General features: G+C 38.3%; 1 protein-coding gene across 2 annotated transcripts in view; it reads left to right on the top strand.

Annotated features, from left to right (window-relative positions):
• The window catches only part of DAAM2 (dishevelled associated activator of morphogenesis 2), a 3932565-nt gene that overhangs the window by 3842572 nt on the left and 74186 nt on the right, over positions 1-15807 (top strand). The gene's annotated exons all lie outside the window — the stretch shown is intronic.

The raw sequence follows: 15807 nt of genomic DNA, 5'->3' as shown, positions 1-15807 counted from the left end.
TTTAAGTTTTTGCACTCTTATCCCAAACATGACCCATCAGCAATAGTTTTGGTTAATCTTACTCCTGCTAAGCATTTAGTTAATTCCAATCCTACTCTTTCTGACAATGATGGGAAGATTATTGATAAATATGGAAAAAAAATGTACACTTCTGCAGCTTTGATTTTTAGAGTCTTAAATTGTCAGGCTCATATGTTAAAAGTTTATTTTGTCTCATTGTGAAAGTATGCAGCTTATTCTTATGAGGGAAAATCTGCTTCAACTAATTTAGTTTCTTCCATTGTACAGGTCACGAGTCAAGGTTTAGAGTTTGTGTATGACTCATTTGATACGTTTGATACTTCTGCCAGTGCTATGGCCACTGATACTTTTTTTTTCCAAACATCTTTTTTAAATTTACACATATATGACAGAGGCAGTCTTACCTTTATATAAATGAAAAACATACAAAATGATATCACTTTAGTTACAAACAGTTTACATCACAGACACCATTGAAACAACTGTGGTTGTAAACATTATACATCACTTATCAACCATCCAGTCATTGCCGTTTAAGCAATATATAGCTCATTCAAATCCTGTCTCTTAAACCTTGTTCCTGCTCTGCATATATTGTTCCCACAATACCAATTTTTTCCAATGTAGTTTGTTCCTTCCCTTTTCTAAAGATCAAAATTCCAGTTGTTTTATCTATGTTACTGTATTCACTTCTTCTAGTAAAGTTGGTCTAGACTTTGATTTCTATTTTCTAGACTCAGCAAGGCTTTACTATGTTTAGGCAATTCCAATTCTGTAGCATAACTCAAAAAAAAATCATCTCCCCATTCAGTTCAGTCTGCTCACCCAGCATCTCCAACAGAGCAGTCCGCAGGGAATCCCAAAAGTCTGCAGGTCATCACACTTCCAAAAAATATGTTCCTAGCTACCTCTTTCTTGCCCATCACACCTCCAACATTTGCTATCCAACTGAGGAAAAATTCTTTATGGAGTCTACTGGGATATAAAAATACCCGTGTAAAACACTTCCAGACAAAGATCCTGAAATCTAGACTTTATTGCATATTTGGGAGATATACATATATCCCCCCATTGTCTCTTTGTGAATTGCTTATCCAATCTCTCGTCCCAATCTTTCTAAACTCCTCTGGTTTATTCTTATAATTATCATGCAATATTTTATATACTTTACTAATTATTCCTTTTTTTAACAACAGCTTCTGTTCTAGCTTCCATTAGAAACTCTACCAGTGCTGGTTTTTCATTTAGGAGCCCCCTATTTCTTTTTCTTTGCCTATACTGTGATATCAATCCTAAATAGGGAAGGCCGTCTCTAATCTCCAGTCCAAATAAATTCTTGTCCTCTTCCCATTCTATTACTTTTCCCTTTCTAGTTATTTCCTCCTAATACCTTGGTTCCTTTGCCATTTTTCTCCAGTAAATTCCATCCCCCTCTTGCCTATTATCTGTATCCCTGACAACAGTCAACCCTATCGGCAAAATCTCTTTTCTCCATTCTCGTGCTGGTTTGTTTCTTGGAATACTCCCTGCTATTTTATGAATGTAATACTCTGTATGATTTTGGTTGTTCTCTGTAAGTGTCTGCATCCAAAGTTCTAATCTCTCCTTATTTCTTGAGCTTCCTCCCTGTGTCAGCATCATTCTTTCCACTTTGAATTATAGCTTTCTGCTTGTGCTATGTACAAGAGCCTTAACATTGTTGCTCTAAAAATACTCCCTCAAATTAGATAATGCTAGTCCACCTTGTTCTATTGGTAGAGTCAGCTTATCCCACTTGACCCTTGCTGTCTTCCCTTCCCAGATAAAATCCCACAACTCTTTTTTAATTGCTATCCACAACTTGTCCAGTTGATAAAAGTATGCCTGACCTGTGTATAAGACTAAATGGACTAAAAACATTGTACTGACTTGTATCTTAGTATCATTATCCATATAACAAAACTTCCAGTTTCTCAGTTTTTGTATTACCTTCTGTTTAGTCTCTTCCCACACATCCGTAGCTGCCACCACAAAGTCATTTCTGATCCATACTCCTAAATACTTCATTTTATCATGTCTCCATAAATATGAATATTGTTGGACCAGTTCATGTGTGGGTACATAATTTACTGCTATTGCCTTTGTTTTAGAATATTTGAAACTGTCTTAAAATGTTCCACAACACTGTAATGTCCCTTTCTGGTTTTATCATGTATAAAATAATATCATGTGCAAATAGAGCCAGCTTCTCCTGACTGCCATACCAATCATATCCTTGAATTTCTGAGTCCCTTATTTTCTTTGCCAATGGTTCTAAATATAATGCAAACAACAAAGGGGAAAACAGACAACCCTGCTTGGTTCCTCTACTCAAGCAGAAATTATCGGAGAAGACCCCACCCACTTTAATTTGCTCCTCCAATCCCTCATATATTCTTCTAATCAACCTTATAATTGTATCAGGGAAAGCAAATGCTTCCATTGCCCTGCTCATGAGTCCCAGTCTACTCTGTCAAATGCTTTCTCTGCATCAAGACCCACCAGTAAAAGTAGTACTTTCTTACATTCTGCTTCCCTCTGGATCATCAGTGTCCTGTTAATATTGTCAAATGTTTGCCTTCCCTCCACAAAACCACACTAATCTATATCTGTCAATGTTGGTATCACTTTTGCCATTCTTTTAGCCATTATAGACATTAACACTTTATAATCATGGTTTAGTATTGATGCTGGATCCAGTGGATCTTTACCCTCTTTAGGTATTACTTTTACCACCGCCTTTTTCCAGGATGCTGGTACTTCTCCTCCTCTTAAAATACTGTTAAACAAAACCTTCCAGGTCTTTATCAGTTTTTTCCACCTCCTAACTTCCAAATTTCCACAGGAATACCATCTATTCCTAGGTACTTTCCTGTAGATTGCTTATACATAGCCATTTTTATCTCATCCCTTCCTATCCTGTTAGTAATTGAGCTTCATCTACCTCTAACTTTGGCATATTTATTTCTTCCATAAACATTTCCATTTGTACCTTTTCTTGATTTTCATATTTCTCTGCTTTATACAAATTTTCATAAAATTTCAGAAATATTTCTTGTACTTCTACAGGGTCTCTTCTGATCTTCCTTGTTATAGGATCCCTAAGCTTGGTGACTGCCCTTTCCACTTTTTGTTGCCTGAGTTGTTGTGCTAGAAGTTTTTGTGCTCTAAAATTATTATCAAAAATCAGTTGCTTAACAACAGTCTTTCTAAACTCATGCATATTATCAAGGTGATCCCTTATTTTCTGTTTACCATTCTGCAGTTGCTCCTTTTGTTTTTCTGAGAGATTCCCCTATTTTGCAATCCTTTAACATTTGTCACTCCCTCTAAATAATTCTTGTTACTGTTTAGCCATATCGCCCTTTCTTTTATTTCCAACCTAGTTTTAAAGTCCACTTTAATTGTATCCCACTCCTTAGCTATGTTTTCAGAAGCTAAATCTATCTTCTCTAGTAGTTCCTGAATTAATTCCACAACCCATTCCTTAAATTCCTCTCTTTTCAACCGGTAGGTGGGAAAGTGCCAGTGTGTCATTTTCATTTCATTACCTTGCGTTTTTATTTTAGTTATTTTTGGTGCATGATCTGAAATAGTTATTTGGTGCATTTTAAGACCTTCAATTAAATGCACATATTCTGTGAGATATAAAATCTATCGAACCTAGCCCAGTTTTTGTATCTTGGTGAATAATATGTAAATTCACTCCGAACTCCTAGTACTAAATTCATATCTTCCATGCCAAACATTTTCATAAATTTCTTCAAAAATCTACCCTCCCTTGTTATATTTTCCCTTCTAGACGCCCAGACACATCTTTACTGCTAGAAACCAAATTCTAGTCTCCACCTATAAGCAATATTCCTTGCTGAAAGCTGATTCTTTCTCCCAGAATTTTCTTAAGCTCCATTATAGCAGTTTTAGGGGGATGTAAATGCATGCCACTGTAATCATTCTCCCTAGCCAGTACCCCCTTAGTACTATGTAGCTTCCATTATTATCTTTTTTTCCTCTTCTATCACTATTGGAGGTCCTCTTGCAATTAAAATAAGTACTTCTCTTTACCTTTGCCACAAATATTCCACTGAATAAACATCTTGAAAACCTTTCTTTATTAAATTCACATGTTCATTTCTTTCCAGGTGTGTCTCCTGTAGCATAGCTATTTGCACTCTACATTTTTTAATATGGTTCACTACTCTTTCTTTTTTATATTGATCTCTAAGACCATTTAGATTGAAAGACATTACAGAAAGCATCATTTTCTTATATAGTTATTATTACCACCTTTTATATATAACTGCTCTTTTGCTAAATGTGTAGTTCCACCTTTTATGTTATATGTATATACTGTTTGGCAGGTTGGTCTTGTATATAGTTGTTTCATGTCATATCCATTTATGCCTATGCCTCATCTTACATAACTTTTTTTTTGAAAACCCTCAAACAGAACAAACAACCCTCTCCAGAAAAAAAAAAAAAACTCCTAAAACCTATGAACTTTACAATAACACACAAAACTATGTACATCTTCAAATATTGAAGTGCTTGCTTCCTAATAAGAACATAAATTGATAGCTACACAGACAGGCTAAAGTTAACCAAAAAGGAAAGGTTAGTCATGCTAAGACACATGGTACAGCCTGTGCTATTAAAAACTGTTATTTGATTTTTTTATATCTATATAACTCTCCCAGATGAGAAAACACCTGAATGCTTTCAGTAAACACCGTCTCCAAGCCATTTTTCTTTATCAAATTGTCTTCTAGTGACATACAAACCAGACACAAAACTGCTAATGGTACCTTGTTTATCAGAAAAAAAGCCTTACAATATTCAATATTCTTTTTCAGTTACATGCTTTGTAATACACTTGTTACTGGATAATGTCTAGGGTTTTTATCTAGTCATTTCCCTATGCAAGCATGGGAAAAAGCACACTGATTTTTCTTTTGTCATACTGTCTTAACCAGACCCATCTGCTCTCCCCCATCTCCTTCCCTCCTCATTCTTTTTTCACTGTAGTGCCTATATTTCTCAAAACTGGACAAAGGAGAAGATAGAAGAAGGGTGAACACTGTCACTATTGGAGGTCCTCTTGCAGTTAATATAAGTACTTCTCTTTTCCTTTGCCACAAACATTCCACTGAATAACCATCTTGAAAACTTTTCTTTATTAAATTCACATGTTCAATTCTTTCCAGGTGTATCTCCTGTAGCATAGCTACTTGTACTCTACATTTTTTAATATGGTTCACTACTCTTTCTTTTTTATATTTATCTCTAAGACCATTTAGATTGAAAGACATTACAGAAAGCATCATTTTCTTATATAGTTATTATTAACACCTTTTATATATAACTGCTCTTTTGCTAAATGTGTAGTTCCAATTTTTATGTTACATGTATATACTGTTTGGCAGGTTGGTCTTTTATATAGTTGTTTCATGTCATATACATTTACGCCTATGTCTCATCTTACATAACTTTTTTTTTTGAAAGCCCTCAAACAGAACAAACAACCCTCTCCAAAAAAAAAAAAAACTCCTAAAACCTATGAACTTTACAATAACACACAAAACTATGTACATCTTCAAATGTTGGCGTTTTTGCTTCCTAATAAGAACATAAGTTGATAGCTACACAGACAGACTAAAGTTAACCAAAAAGAAAGGTTAGTCATGCTAAGACACATGGTACAGCCTGTGCTATTATAAAGTGTTATTTGATTTTTTTATATCTATATAACTCTCACAGTTGAGAAAAAACACCTGAATGCTTTCAGTAAACACTGTCTCCAAGCCATTTTTCTTTATCAGATTTGTCTTCTAGTGACATACAAACCAGACACAAAATTGCTAAGGGTACCTTGTTTATCAGAAAAAAAGCCTTACAATATTCAATATTCTTTTTCAGTTACATACTTTGTAATACACTTGTTACTGGATAATGCCTAGGGTTTTTACCCAGTCATTTCCCTATGCAAGCATGGGAAAAAACACACAGATTTTTCTTTTGTCATATTGTCTTAACCAGACCCATCTCCTCCCCTCCTCATTCTTTTTTCACTGTAGTGCCTACATTTCTCAAAACTGGACAAAGGAGAAGAGAGAAGAAGGATGAACAAAAAAAAAAAAAAAAAAAGCAACTGTTTATATTAGTATCCCCATTGGATTTAAAAAAGACAGAGAGAACTGTACTTCAAGTCTGACTGGTTTTGTATTACCTTTAAAGCTATCACACCTGGGAAAATCCCTGATTGTTTTCAGGGAACATTATGTCCTAGTCAATTTTTCTGTTCTGTTTTCTTCTTTCCTCTCAGCCAATCCCCTTCCACCAGACTGTCTCCAGTTTCTCTTTATCATGTTATTTCCATGGAAGCATGAAGAGCAGCTGCAGAAATACTACTTAGTATACTTATTTGCAAGTGCTAGAAAAAAACTTATAATAAAAAACAAAGGTCCTTAATCAGTCATTTCCCCATGCAAGAATGAAAAAAGGACACCAACCTGAACTCTGTCATGCCCCCTTAACAAGGCTTCCTTTTTTCTTTTTTGCGTATGTTTCGCAAAACTGCACAAGAAGAAAAAGAGAAGAGGGGAGAAAAATAATAACAACACCTGTCTACAATCTCCATTACACCCAAAAATAGCATGCAAAGAAAACCATGCAACACAGATACAATACTATTAAGAAAAGAAAGTATTTTCTTTACTTACAGTTAGCTTTGCATTCTCCACTCTCTTCCCCTCCCCAAAGCATTTTTCAAATATTAATGACTTGAAGTAGAGCATATATTTGAGTCCCTCACTCAGCAAACAAATTTTGAAGTCCAATGTTTCCAGATTTTCTTGTGCTGTCATATTTCACAAATATAATTAATGCTTTGTAATCCCACATTAAGTTAATGATTATGTTACTGTTTTTCTCCATCACCTAAATCCTGCCTCTGCTTCATTTCCAACTTACTCTGGATTCTTCTGGTCAACTCTCCTGCTCCCTTCCTTCTCTCCAACATTTTCCATTGAAATACTGGAAAAGGTTTCAAAGGTGCAGTCTCGCTGTGGTCTTTGTTACCAGAGGAGCGAGAAGCTGAATCTCCTTCTTTTTCATAGCTCAGTTTGTGTTGGACAAACTTTTGTAATTCCTACTTAGCATGCACCTCATCAAAAAATGATTTTGTCCCTCCAGGGAAGAATACCTTGAAGACAGCTGGATACATAAGTTTGAATCTCACATCTGCGTCTTGGCATTCTCTGAATAGAGGGATGAATTTACTTCTCTTTTGCCTGGTGTACAATGAGTAATCATTCTACACAAATACTCTGCTCTCACCTACTTTTAGTATTTTGTCCTTCTGCCACAGTTTTGACAAAATCAGTTCTTTCTGCTGGTAGGATTGCATCCTTACTATTAAAAGTCTAGGTTGCTTTCTTATAGCTAGATTTGGAGCATATACACAATGTGCCTGTTCAACTAATAAGTCTTGCTGTGGAATACCAGTCCAGTTGCTTATTTGTGCTTTCATAAATTTAATGCAGTCTGTTCCTTCCAGCTTCTCTGGTATAGCTGAAAATCTCAAGTTTTCACTACGTGCCCTGTCCTCTAATACTTTTTTTTTTTAAACATCTCTTCCTGAGCAGTCTCATATTCAGCCAGCCTTTTCTTCATTTCGACCTGTGATTTTTGCAGCGTTATCATCTCATCTGAGTATCTTAACATAGACATAGATTAACATAGATTCATACTAGACTAACTGCCCTTGCGTGCCATTTTAAGCCTAGCCAATTATCCCTTGTGAGACTCAAACCCACCACCTTGTGTTTGTAAGGCAAACACCTTAACCATTAGGCCACCCTCCCAACCCCACTATATCTGTTTAAAGCTTCTTCCATTTGTTCCAGCCTTTTGTTGTTTGTGTTAATATACTCTGTCAGTGTTTTGTTTATTTTAGCCAGGAATGTATGCAGTTGTCATATCATCCTGTAGGTTATTGGAAGTCATGTCTGAAGGTTGCATTACGTTTTGTTGAACAACTGCAGAACTCTCCCTGGTCAGTGTTTCTTTCTCAGATTTTGTAGCTGATTTTTTTCTAGGTCTTCTGTATTTTTTTATTCCTGGCATCCAGGCAGTGCACTTACTAGCCATTTATATAAATTCACGCACAAACACAAGTCTACTGTCCTTCTCTGCTGAGTTTCTGTTTTCACACTGGGAAAGCTAAAAACAAGCTGTTACTCAGTGTGCAGCCATCTTGGAACTCCCCTCTATACTTAAGATTTTATCTAATTATATTGCTAGAACGGGAATAAATAATTCTTCATTTCTCAGTTTAGTGAATCCGGATAAACTTTACATGATTTTGATCCCCGGTTTCTAAGTTTTAAATGCGGTTGGTAAAAGTTTAGCATTTGCCATCCTGTATATCCAGATCTTTAAAGACTAACTCTTGCCACTGATACTCTTTTGAGAAAGTTTGCCAGACTGGATTTTCAGAACCTCATATATGTAAAAATTAGATTTTAAATTCTTCTTTGGATAGAGATTATTTTTTTTTTCCTATGCTGCAGAGGTTAGAAAAAATTGTGATGAAAGGGTTAAGTTGTTACAGGGAGTCTAAAAATGTTTCATCCTTCCTTTTCCAAAATTTCTAAGGAATTATCTAACCTCTCATACAGTTTTGGCAAAAATCAAAATACAATCTCAACAAAATGCAGGTAAACAGACGCTTAAGAAGAAGTGGAAGGAGAGATCCATGAAGAAGTCAGGAATCTCCCCAAACCATGGGCAATCAAACAAGTCAAAATAAGTATTTAAGAGAACTTGCCCCCCCCCCCCCCACACACACACACACACACACACTCTGTCAGCCCCTTTTCCCTTCCAGATAGTCTCAGACAAATGAGTTCAGAAGATCATTCATCAGGGTAACAGATGGCAGTGGAAGGAAATCCTTCCATTTCAAAGGCTAATTCCTTATCCACCAGACCAGACTCCTTTATTTCTCCATGTCCTTCAACACATGCTGTTCCAGGCAGTGATAAAACTAATGCTTCCTTCCCAGATTGGAAATAGTTTTTATTCAGGGATGTTGTTTGTGCCAAAGAAAGAAAATGCTTGGAGATCAGTTCTGGATTTTTCCTTCCTTAACCTGTTTGTGATAGTGGCCAGTTTCAAAATACTGTCTCTTCACAATCTTTTACTTCTTATTTCTCATTCATGTTTTCTGGTAACATTAGATTTAAAAGATGCTTGCCATCACATGCCTTTTCATCCACACTTCATGCGTTTCTTAAGGTTTTGCGTTGTGGATCACATTATCAGTTCTCCAGTTATAGCTCATCGCAGACTACAGGGCATCCATGTTTTCCATATTTAGATGACTTGCTTATCTTTTTAGAGTTTTTTTGAAAGTGTCAGGAATCTGTCATTTTTGTGAGGAATGTATTACACAAGTTGAGATTCCAAGAGAAAATTCAAAAGTCTTGTTTGAATCCATTACACAGGATTGTCAGCTAGACACTTCAGTTCAAAGAGCTTTTCATCCAGAATAAAAAGTAGATCTATATCCTTATCTATTTCTAAGCTCTTCCACTCAGACTTCAGTCACTGCGAGGGAATACCTCAGGATTTTAGGTCTCATGGCATCTGATTCTCATGACACCCCTGGCAAGACTTCATATGAGAAAGATACAATGGTATCTGAAGTATCTTTGGTCCAGCACCATTTCCTTTGTCTTTTCAAATCCCAGTGCTGGGGTTTGTCAAATGAGAAATCACTTGGGGGAAACAGCAAATATCCCTAAATCCTGGTTTCTCCTTCCCTGCTGCAAAGCAATCAGTCACCAGAGATGCCTAAGACTTTGCTTAGAGAGCAGTTTCAGGAGGGATAAAAGTGCAAGGTGTGTGGGATACCAAGATAAATGCAAGCACTCAACTTTCCAAATCATCTTTGGTCCCCAGGACCACTTCAAAGTATTACAGGCAATACCACAGTTATGTGGTACATCAACAAGCAAGGGGGAACCAGGTCATATCCCCTTTTCAAACTAGTATGTTAGCTAGAAAGCCTGCTGCTAGAAAATCATATATTAGTTAATGGAAAAGGTTTTCTAGTTGGTGCCAACAAGTTAACCAGCACCCATTCAGGACTGTTTGTGTGAGTTACTGTCCTATGGTCATTCTTACTCCTCCATCAAGCTTCATTTATCAGCCATTTAAGCATCTCTGCCCATGGATCATGTACTTTCAATGCAGTTTCATGTAAACCTAATTATTTAAAACAGATTTTTCCTGACAAGAAGAAACTGCAAATGAAACATTCCTCATAATTACACAATTAGTCTGAACAAACTAACAGAGTAGGATTGGAATTAAGTAAGTATTTAGCAGCTGAAGGATTGACAAAAGCTATAGCCGTTGGATCAGGTTTGCGAACAGTGTATAAAAACATAAAAGACTAAGGAACTTTGTACATCCTATCTGCCCTTTAAAGGCAGCTGGCTAACTATCAGGAAATTGCAGGCAGTAACATGCACATCCTCTAAAGTAGAGAGAACAGGAGGAATGGGTGTAGGTACTGGAAATTCTTTCTGTAACAACTCTTATTTTCTGAGGGACTGAGAAACCTCAGGGTTCCCCACTGAAAACGCTGGCACATTCTAACAATAGTCTCAGAGAAAGAGACCCCCCCCCCCCCACACACACACACACTGGGAAAATCAGAAACTGAGCTCTCCTCTGAGTCTGAATCAGAAATCTGTAGAGAATCCGGACTTCCGCTGGAAATGGGTTCATACCCAGTCAGACCTTCCTGGTAAACAAATGCCAAATAAATAAAAACCCCAGTACCAGTGTCCCTTCATCTTCCTGTTAAGATTCAGAATCTTGACTTTCTTCATGAAAAGCGGTATCCCTCTTTTCTTTTTTCAGAAACTACCTTACAAGAAGGAGGAGTAGCCTCAATTAAACTGTGAGACACCACAGTAAATCACTCCTATCCAAGGAAATCTGAGGCGAAGTAGACATATGCTAAGTTTTCTGTTACTTTTGATTGGAAAATTTGGGCTAACCATGTTACTAATGGCAGCAGCTTCCCCAGGGAAGGGCACAGCATTCTGGCACAACAGGGAAGCCTTGGTTTGACAAGTTTGGCCCACTCTTGCCCACTGAGGGGACCCCAAAAGCCTCAGAAGATGTGTCTAACGCCCGGTCCATAGATGCTGTAGGGGCTGTACTAGAGTGATCTGGGGTAAATGATGAATGGTCTGAGGAACAACAACTGCGGCTGAGGCAAATTGCTAGTTTGCTGAGTTGGCAAAGGCTGTTTGCTTAACTTTTTCTTTTTGTGTTTGGAAGAAGGAGTGACCATGGGACCAGAAGTTTGTTTCATGGTCAAGCTCAAAATGGTGCCTTTTACCCATGGAAGACAAGGAGCAAATGCCAGTAAAACTACAACTCTTTAAAACTCCACTGTTTTAATAGAAAAACACTAAAAGCATATGAAAACACTTTCACAGCCGCAAATAAGTAAAATAAACACAATTTATCCACAAAAATGTTTTTCAGTTACTGTACACAGCTTTTAAACTGACGGAAAAAGAGCAGTCATAACTTAAAAATAACATACAGTCTCATGACATAGTCTGTTAAAGCACAAAACTCCTAGCTTTGAAATAACTTTCCTGAACAAGAAAGTGATGAAACTCAAACAATATTTAGAAAATAGGAGGGTCTTCCACAAAGGGAACTTATCTGCCCAGCAAAGGAACAGCAGCAAACTGACCATCAGTCCTTGAAAGCCTTAAAGGAGTGAACTCTTCAGGAGCAGTAAAGCTCTAAAGTGCTTGGCACCCAGACTCACCTTTTAGTCAGCTCAGCTCGAGCTGCCTGACAATTTTGGCATGTGGAAGGTGCCCTGAAGCTTTGGATGCTGATTGGCTCTTTTGGCAGGATATAATCCATATAGCTGAGGCTGCTGCATCACTGATCAGTGTGGTGAACATGCACAAGCTCAAAGGATGGGGTTTAGGGGAAAACTGAATCAGCAGTTTTAAGTTCTCATTCATATGAAGGTGAAGAGACTGAAGCAATCCTACTCCAAACATGACTGTGACCACGTTCCTTGATTAACATTTATGATCTTTAAACATTTAATATAAACTACCAAACTAATGCAGCAGCAGATGTTCGAATGATCACTGCTGCAGTAGCCTAAAAATTATAAGTTATATCCTGCTAAGGATATAACAGCTGACCAGCTTCCATGTGCCTAAACTATTTCACAGCTCGAGCTGAGCCGACTAAAAGACAGGTTTTGGTTCCAAGACTTTCAGAGCTTGCATGCCAGCTGATAGCAGGAGGCTGAGTCCTGACTGGACATTGCTAGGAACAACAAAAAAAAATTTCCACACCTGGCATAAAAAGAAACCCACCACAAAGCAAGGGGGATGGAGGGAGGGAGAGGCTACTGTGGCTCTGGCAGTGATCATTTGAACATCTGCCATTGTGGTAGGTTTACTTACACAGCTGTACCATGTTCATCATATGGATCACTGCCACAGTAGCCTAAGCTATATGGGTAGAGGACCATAGTTTAGGACATCTGGGAGGTGGAAGGGGAAGAATGGTCCTAGCAAAGCTGTTTTAGACCTGGAAAAGAAATCCAGCTTGTAGTGCTTTACAAAAGTTATTTACAGAGGACTGCTGCTTCTAGAATACTTCGAGTCCACCCCTTTCCAAAAAGCCATAGAGGAAGCCAAAGTCCTGGTAGAGTATTCCTTGACCCTGTCTGAAATAGTTTTGTTGTGGGAATAACAAAAATTAATAGCCTGAGACACCCATTTCATAATAATCTGCCTTGACACAGGTTGTTCCTTCTTCTTACCTTCACAAGAAGTGAACACCCTATCAGAAGTTCTGAAAGATTTTATTTTGTCAAGACAGTACCTGAGTTGTCTCCCTCAATTTTGGATTCAGGAAAGAACACAGGGAAACAGATAGCTTGATTTAAAGTAAACTTAGATACCACTTCAGGCAAAAAAGAAAGATTAGTTTTCAAATAGACCCTACCTCTGTAGAAAATGTAATAAAGTTGACCCACCATAAGACCTTGCAACTGAGACAGTCTTACTGTGGAGGTCAGGGCAATCAGCAAAACTGTTTTCCATGTTAAGAACATCAAGTCGGCTAGATGAACTAGTTCAAATGTAGCAAGTGTTAACTTTTCTAACAAAAAATCAAGACCCAAGATGGAGCCACCAGTTTTCCTGGTGGTCTGTTATGTAATAGCCCTTTCAAAAACATTTTATCAAGAGAATGCAAATGGCTGACAAATGACCCATGACAGATGAGTAAGATAGGCCATAAGAAGATATCTCACATAAATATTGCAAAACCAGAGAAACATGCCCTTAGGTTATTTTATTAGCTTGTATATGATTTTCTAATAGCAGGCTTTCTTATCTCCCTTAGTATCTGCTGTATGCCCTCAGTAAACAGGTGTCTAAAAGATATTAAGACACTGTCATCAAGGCAGTCAGTTAAAGTTGTTTGGGGTCAGAACATATCAGACATCCCTGTTCTTGTGTGAGTAGATCCAATCTGTGAGGAGGTTTGTGGAAATTGTCCCTGGCCAATTCTGAAAAAGGAAGAACCACTATTGCCCAGGCCAGAAGGGAGTCACCATGATGAATTTGGGGATTTCTTCAAAATCTGCAGAAGTACCTCGAATATCAGTGGATAGGGGTGGAAAAGGCTGCAGGAACTAACTACCCAAAGAAAAAAAAGGACATCTGTCTTCCAGGCCTTTTTTCACGGAGCCCTGGAGCAAAATTTTGTCAGCTGATTGTTAATAGAGGAGGCAAGACGTCTTCTGAAGGAACTCCCCACAGATTGATCAAACTTTGGAAGACCCCCAGTCTAGTTTCCATTCATGACAGTTTGCCATTGTCCTGCTTAACTTTTCTGCCACACCTTTGCTCTGATGGCATGTGGAATGCCTGTAAAGTGAGATTGTGCTGTAAAGCTTTATCCCATGCTGACATGGCTATCTGCATGGTGGTAAGATAAAGCTTTATCCCATGCTAACATGGCTATCTGCATGGGGGTAAGATCTGGTTCTCCCTTGCTTGCTTATATACCACTTCACTATGATATTGTCTGCAACAATTTGAAGAGTTCCTAGGAACCAAAAGTGATTTAGAGAGTTGAGTGTCTTGATGTTGGGCAAGCATTTGTCTTATGCTTATGTGCTTGGGTCTGTCTTTGTTGTCACAGAGACCTTGCAATTTTTTGATACTACTCCCCAAGCAAAGTCCAAAGCGTTTATGCTGGCTGACTGCTTTGGAGCTGAAGGTGAAAAGCTGAGACATGGATTCAGGGATATTTGATGTCTCCACCAAGTTCATAGGTTCATAAGTGATTACTAGGCTAACAGCCCAGAAACGCTTACAAGCCTAGCCAGTTTTACCCAGATATTACTGACTTTTCTGTCAATAGGAGAAAGGTAACAAAGGTCAGCAAGTGGGGTTATGACAGTTTTTACAGAATGTCTCTGTCCATAAGGGACATAGATTCATAGACAGTTATTTTCTGAAAGAATAAGGATGACCTGAATCCAAATAGGGTATTGAGAGCCAGGCATATATAAGCTGCCTCTGTCCAAAAGGGACATGGGTGCCAAGCCTGGTGTAAATTTCCTATCCCCCATCCACTGGTCTGGGTTGCACTTAAACTGGGTAATAGATGAACTCAGCTTCACATTGATGGGAAACCTGTTACATAGGAGGGGTAGTTTTTGGGACACACATCTGTCTCTCTAGCATGTTCTGTTTAGGTCACAGACAAAATTAATGTCCCTAGATCATATATTTCTGGTACTCTTTGACTTATGAATACGTAGGAGATTCATCAGTGTGGGATTGGAGGATGCATTGTAAGCCAGGCATAGATCACCCCTCAGCAATCTATAGGAGACTGAGTAGAGGGAAATGTCTTTAAGGCACTCTGCATAAGGCAGGTTTGTTATACTTTGTATACTTTTTGTAAGGAGCCTCTGAGGTTGCTCTAGTTGCTGCGTATGCCTGGTCAGGTACATACCAAATGGAGCATTGATTGGTCTGATAAGGATGGAGTACAGTGGGATAATGACCTCTTTGGTCTCAGATGCCATGCCCTTACTTATAAGTTGCACAACATAAAAGGATTTCCCCACCACGTGGTGGTCGAAGGTAAGGTTACTGTCTGTGTGCATACCCAGATCCCTGACCACTGGGTTGACTCTTAGGGATGTATTATCAACATGGTAATTAGCCAGGATGGTTGCCTTCTCAAAGGGTGCAATTATGCATTTTTAGCAATGAGTTTAAGACCATGGCTTTGGCACCATTTGTTAGTCAGAGCTAGACCTACTTGAAGAATGCTAGTGTCTGCAGGGGAGTCGATGATAACCCCCAGCTTGCAATCATCTGTTAACTTAGTCAGCCATAAACCATCACCATTTGCTTCCATTTCAGAGAAATAGATGCTAAAAAGGAGCGGGCCCAGTACCAAGCCCTGTGGGTCTCCCCTAGTGACTGGCCTATTAGCAGAGGTGGCATCACCTATTTTGACCTCCTGGGTCCTATCATAGGAGGTTACTAGGCTAATGGCCCTAGGGCCCTTACAAGCCTAGCCAAGAGTTTATCACCAAAAACGAAACCTCAGTCAGCACCTGTCGCCCCTGTCATTGAGGGACACAGGTGGAACCCCTGGAACAAATTTGTGGTT

The sequence above is a fragment of the Protopterus annectens genome, chromosome 1.part1, assembly GCF_019279795.1.
Source record: "Protopterus annectens isolate FY-2018-M chromosome 1.part1, PAN1.0, whole genome shotgun sequence".
Lineage (NCBI taxonomy): Eukaryota > Metazoa > Chordata > Ceratodontiformes > Protopteridae > Protopterus > Protopterus annectens.
The sequence above is the reverse complement of the archived record's forward strand: the minus strand, read 5'-3'. Positions and strand labels throughout refer to the sequence as shown.